At 50.9% G+C, this 5,000-nt stretch overlaps 5 non-coding genes across 5 annotated transcripts in view; all 5 read left to right on the top strand.

Annotated features, from left to right (window-relative positions):
* Positions 1–30, top strand: part of TRNAS-CGA (transfer RNA serine (anticodon CGA)) — an 82-nt gene extending 52 nt beyond the window's left edge. Inside the window, exon 1 of the tRNA in view lies at positions 1–30. This exon is cut by the window's left edge and continues 52 nt beyond it. This is a non-coding gene — a tRNA (tRNA-Ser).
* Positions 31–1,152: 1,122 nt separating this feature from the next.
* TRNAS-AGA (transfer RNA serine (anticodon AGA)) lies at positions 1,153–1,234 on the top strand. Its single transcript has one exon. It is a non-coding gene; the product is annotated as a tRNA-Ser (tRNA).
* A 363-nt stretch (positions 1,235–1,597) lies between these two features.
* TRNAS-CGA (transfer RNA serine (anticodon CGA)) lies at positions 1,598–1,679 on the top strand. The gene has a single exon. It is a non-coding gene; the product is annotated as a tRNA-Ser (tRNA).
* A 1,567-nt stretch (positions 1,680–3,246) lies between these two features.
* TRNAS-UGA (transfer RNA serine (anticodon UGA)) lies at positions 3,247–3,328 on the top strand. Its single transcript has one exon. It is a non-coding gene; the product is annotated as a tRNA-Ser (tRNA).
* A 1,577-nt stretch (positions 3,329–4,905) lies between these two features.
* TRNAS-CGA (transfer RNA serine (anticodon CGA)) lies at positions 4,906–4,987 on the top strand. The gene has a single exon. It is a non-coding gene; the product is annotated as a tRNA-Ser (tRNA).
* The last annotated feature ends 13 nt before the right edge of the window (positions 4,988–5,000 follow it).

Below are 5,000 nucleotides of genomic sequence, written 5' to 3'. Positions count from 1 at the left end.
CCTGCGCAGGTTCGAACCCTGCCGACTACGTCTCGGTTTGAACTGAGCTGCAATTTTGCAATTTGCTCGGAAATGTCCCCAAAACAAGATGTAAACAAGCATGTTGATTATAGGATGGACGATAAAGCAGACATTGGGAAGACTCCCATCCAGGACTCTCTGACTGTTAGGGGTGGGGGCCACGATTATATTTCCACCCTGACACTAGTTGCCGCTAGAGCCATCGACGCCTGGCATCGCCTCCGTCTGTAAGAAGCCCATCCTGCGCTTTTCCTTGCCTGCATCTTTACAGCAGATATTGGGAGGGGTCCATGTGGATACAGAGGATGGAGCAACTGGCACGCAAGCTATCTGCCGAGCCTTTTTTGTGTGTCAGCACAAGGGTTCTCGTGTCACTTCTAGACCTTCCTTGGCAGATGCATTCAGGAGAGGCCCCCTACCTGCGACCCAGTGAAAGTACAGTCTTTTGCTGCCCTGTGCAAGCCAGGGGACTGAAGGCACAGCTTTCTGCCACAACAGCAGAGAGCAGAGGAAGGGCGCCCAGGAGGACCGTCAGAGGGTGGTGAGGCCCCTGTCCTCTCGGCCCCGATCGGCCAAGACCTCTCTATTTGGGCAGAAGGGACCCATTCTGCGGTCCTCTGAGGCTTAGGGCCACATGCCCAGAAGGCCCACCACCCAAATCTTTGCCATATGGCTTAGACTAACTACCGGACCACTCGTGCGGCCATTTATTCCTCTGGAGCCTGTCAAAATGGCTTGCCGAAATTGGCTCCCAGGAGGCATCTGCAACTCGATTTGCATAGAGACAGCCCCTGCCCAGGCATGCTTCCAAACAGGACACTGTTAACAGTTTCAATTTGGAGCTGGCAGAAGCCAGTGCAACCTAGTGAAGGTGAGGCTCTGCTGCCTGGCCGCTTGCTAGGTTTATTAGCACAGATCTGTCCCTGGCACTTAGTCCGAGCTTGGCAGGGAGGGGATATGGCATTTAGGGAACTTGGGCCAGACCATAGAGATTCTGACTTTTGAATGCATTTTCAAGGGTCATGGGAGGGCCAAAAGGGAACGGTGCAGAGCGGCATAAAGTAAGGGGCGGAGGAGACATTGTGTGTGGCTAAAGTGTTAAGTTTATAGTAGAAACAGGTTTGCTCAGGAGTAGTCGTGGCCGAGTGGTTAAGGCGATGGACTAGAAATCCATTGGGGTTTCCCCGCGCAGGTTCAAATCCTGCCGACTACGGTGCAGAGCTTGCTTTTATTATTTACTCTTTTCTGGTGTGGAAAACAATCTTAAAATAGCAGTATAATACAATTACTAAAGGAGGCTGCGGCGCACTTGAGCTATTCAAGCAAGATCCTAGGAGTAAAAGCGGCTTCATCCTTTTGAACAACGCAGAGAAACTGGTACGTTTTGACAGTTTTCGTTTTGCAATTTCAAACGTATATGTACATTTAAAAGAAACTTGTGAGGAGAAAGAACGGTGCATGATGAGAGAAAAGGGTGGAAAGTACAGGACAAGATCTAGAGGCAAGGCGGTAGAGACTAAGGACTCTTCTGTGTAAGCGCAGCACGATCTTTCGAGTGAGAGTTTTACTCTCATGGGTAGTCGTGGCCGAGTGGGTAAGGCGATGGACTCGAAATCCATTGGGGTCTCCCCGCGCAGGTTCAAACCCTGCCGATTACGTCTCGGTTTGAACTGAGCTGCAATTTTGCAATTTGCTCGGAAATGTCCCCAAAACAAGATGTAAACATGCATGTTGATTATAGGATGGACGATAAAGCAGACATTGGGAAGACTCCCATCCAGGACTCTCTGACTGTTAGGGGTGGGGGCCACGATTATATTTCCACCCTGACACTAGTTGCCGCTAGAGCCATCGACGCCTGGCATCGCCTCCGTCTGTAAGAAGCCCATCCTGCGCTTTTCCTTGCCTGCATCTTTACAGCAGATATTGGGAGGGGTCCATGTGGATACAGAGGATGGAGCAACTGGCACGCAAGCTATCTGCCGAGCCTTTTTTGTGTGTCAGCACAAGGGTTCTCGTGTCACTTCTAGACCTTCCTTGGCAGATGCATTCAGGAGAGGCCCCCTACCTGCGACCCAGTGAAAGTACAGTCTTTTGCTGCCCTGTGCAAGCCAGGGGACTGAAGGCACAGCTTTCTGCCACAACAGCAGAGAGCAGAGGAAGGGCGCCCAGGAGGACCGTCAGAGGGTGGTGAGGCCCCTGTCCTCTCGGCCCCGATCGGCCAAGACCTCTCTATTTGGGCAGAAGGGACCCATTCTGCGGTCCTCTGAGGCTTAGGGCCACATGCCCAGAAGGCCCACCACCCAAATCTTTGCCATATGGCTTAGACTAACTACCGGACCACTCGTGCGGCCATTTATTCCTCTGGAGCCTGTCAAAATGGCTTGCCGAAATTGGCTCCCAGGAGGCCTCTGCAACTCGATTTGCATAGAGACAGCCCCTGCCCAGGCATGCTTCCAAACAGGACACTGTTAACAGTTTCAATTTGGAGCTGGCAGAAGCCAGTGCAACCTAGTGAAGGTGAGGCTCTGCTGCCTGGCCGCTTGCTAGGTTTATTAGCACAGATCTGTCCCTGGCACTTAGTCCGAGCTTGGCAGGGAGGGGATATGGCATTTAGGGAACTTGGGCCAGACCATAGAGATTCTGACTTTTGAATGCATTTTCAAGGGTCATGGGAGGGCCAAAAGGGAACGGTGCAGAGCGGCATAAAGTAAGGGGCGGAGGAGACATTGTGTGTGGCTTAAGTGTTAAGTTTATAGTAGAAACAGGTTTGCTCAGGAGTAGTCGTGGCCGAGTGGTTAAGGCGATGGACTAGAAATCCATTGGGGTTTCCCCGCGCAGGTTCAAATCTTGCCGACTACGGTGCAGCGCCCGCTTTTATTGTTTACTTTTTTCTGGTGTGGAAAACAATCTTAAAATAGCAGTATAATACAATTACTAAAGGAGGCTGCGGCGCACTTGAGCTATTCAAGCAAGATCCTAGGAGTAAAAGCGGCTTCATCCTTTAGGCCAACGCAGAGAAACTGGTACGTTTTGACGGGTTTCGTTTTGCAAATTCAAACATATATGTACATTTAAAAGAAACTTGTGAGGAGAAAGAACGGTGCATGATGAGAGAGAAGGGTGGAAAGTACAGGACAAGATCTAGAGGCAAGGCGGTAGAGACTAAGGACTCTTCTGTGTAAGCACAACACAATCTTTCGAGTGAGAGTTTCACTCTCATGGGTAGTCGTGGCCGAGTGGTTAAGGCGATGGACTTGAAATCCATTGGGGTTTCCCCGCGCAGGTTCGAACCCTGCCGACTACGTCTCGGTTTGAACTGAGCTGCAATTTTGCAATTTGCTCGGAAATGTCCCCAAAACAAGATGTAAACATGCATGTTGATTATAGGATGGACGATAAAGCAGACATTGGGAAGACTCCCATCCAGGACTCTCTGACTGTTAGGGGTGGGGGCCACGATTATATTTCCACCCTGACACTAGTTGCCGCTAGAGCCATCGACGCCTGGCATCGCCTCCGTCTGTAAGAAGCCCATCCTGCGCTTTTCCTTGCCTGCATCTTTACAGCAGATATTGGCAGGGGTCCATGTGGATACAGAGGATGGAGCAACTGGCACGCAAGCTATCTGCCGAGCCTTTTTTGTGTGTCAGCACAAGGGTTCTCGTGTCACTTCTAGACCTTCCTTGGCAGATGCATTCAGGAGAGGCCCCCTACCTGCGACACAGTGAAAGTACAGTCTTTTGCTGCCCTGTGCAAGCTAGGGGACTGAAGGCACAGCTTTCTGCCACAACAGCAGAGAGCAGAGGAAGGGCGCCCAGGAGGACCGTCAGAGGGTGGTGAGACCCCTGTCCTCTCAGCCCCGATCGGCCCCGATCGGCCAAGACCTCTCTATTTGGGCAGAAGGGACCCATTCTGCGGTCCTCTGAGGCTTAGGGCCACATGCCCAGAAGGCCCACCACCCAAATCTTTGCCATATGGCTTAGACTAACTACCGGACCACTCGTGCGGCCATTTATTCCTCTGGAGCCTGTCAAAATGGCCTGCCGAAATTGGCTCCCAGGAGGCCTCTGCAACTCGATTTGCATAGAGACAGCCCCTGCCCAGGCATGCTTCCAAACAGGACACTGTTAACAGTTTCAATTTGGAGCTGGCAGAAGCCAGTGCAACCTAGTGAAGGTGAGGCTCTGCTGCCTGGCCGCTTGCTAGGTTTATTAGCACAGATCTGTCCCTGGCACTTAGTCTGAGCTTGGCAGGGAGGGGAAATGGCATTTAGGGAACTTGGGCCAGACCATAGAGATTCTGACTTTTGAATGCATTTTCAAGGGTCATGGGAGGGCCAAAAGGGAACGGTGCAGAGCGGCATAAAGTAAGGGGCGGAGGAGACATTGTGTGTGGCTAAAGTGTTAAGTTTATAGTAGAAACAGGTTTGCTCAGGAGTAGTCGTGGCCGAGTGGTTAAGGCGATGGACTAGAAATCCATTGGGGTTTCCCCGCGCAGGTTCAAATCCTCTCGACTACGGCGCAGCGCCCGCTTTTATTATTTACTCTTTTCTGGTTTGGAAAACAATTTTAAAATAGCAGTATAATACAATTACTAAAGGAGGCTGTGGCGCACTTGAGCTATTCAAGCAAGATCCTAGGAGTAAAAGCGGCTTCATCCTTTTGAACAACGCAGAGAAACTGGTACGTTTTGACAGTTTTGGTTTTGCAATTTCAAACGTATATGTACATTTAAAAGAAACTTGTGAGGAGAAAGAACGGTGCATGATGAGAGAAAAGGGTGGAAAGTACAGGACAAGATCTAGAGGCAAGGCGGTAGAGAGTAAGGACTCTATTGTGTAAGCACAGCACGATCTTTCGAGTGAGAGTTTTACTCTCATGGGTAGTCGTGGCCGAGTGGTTAAGGCGATGGACTCGAAATCCATTGGGGTCTCCCCGCGCAGGTTCGAACCCTGCCGACTACGTCTCGGTTTGAAC

The sequence above is a fragment of the Ambystoma mexicanum genome, chromosome 3q (genome assembly GCF_040938575.1).
Source record: "Ambystoma mexicanum isolate Mex_15411 chromosome 3q, UKY_AmexF1_1, whole genome shotgun sequence".
Lineage (NCBI taxonomy): Eukaryota > Metazoa > Chordata > Amphibia > Caudata > Ambystomatidae > Ambystoma > Ambystoma mexicanum.
The sequence above is the reverse complement of the archived record's forward strand: the minus strand, read 5'-3'. Positions and strand labels throughout refer to the sequence as shown.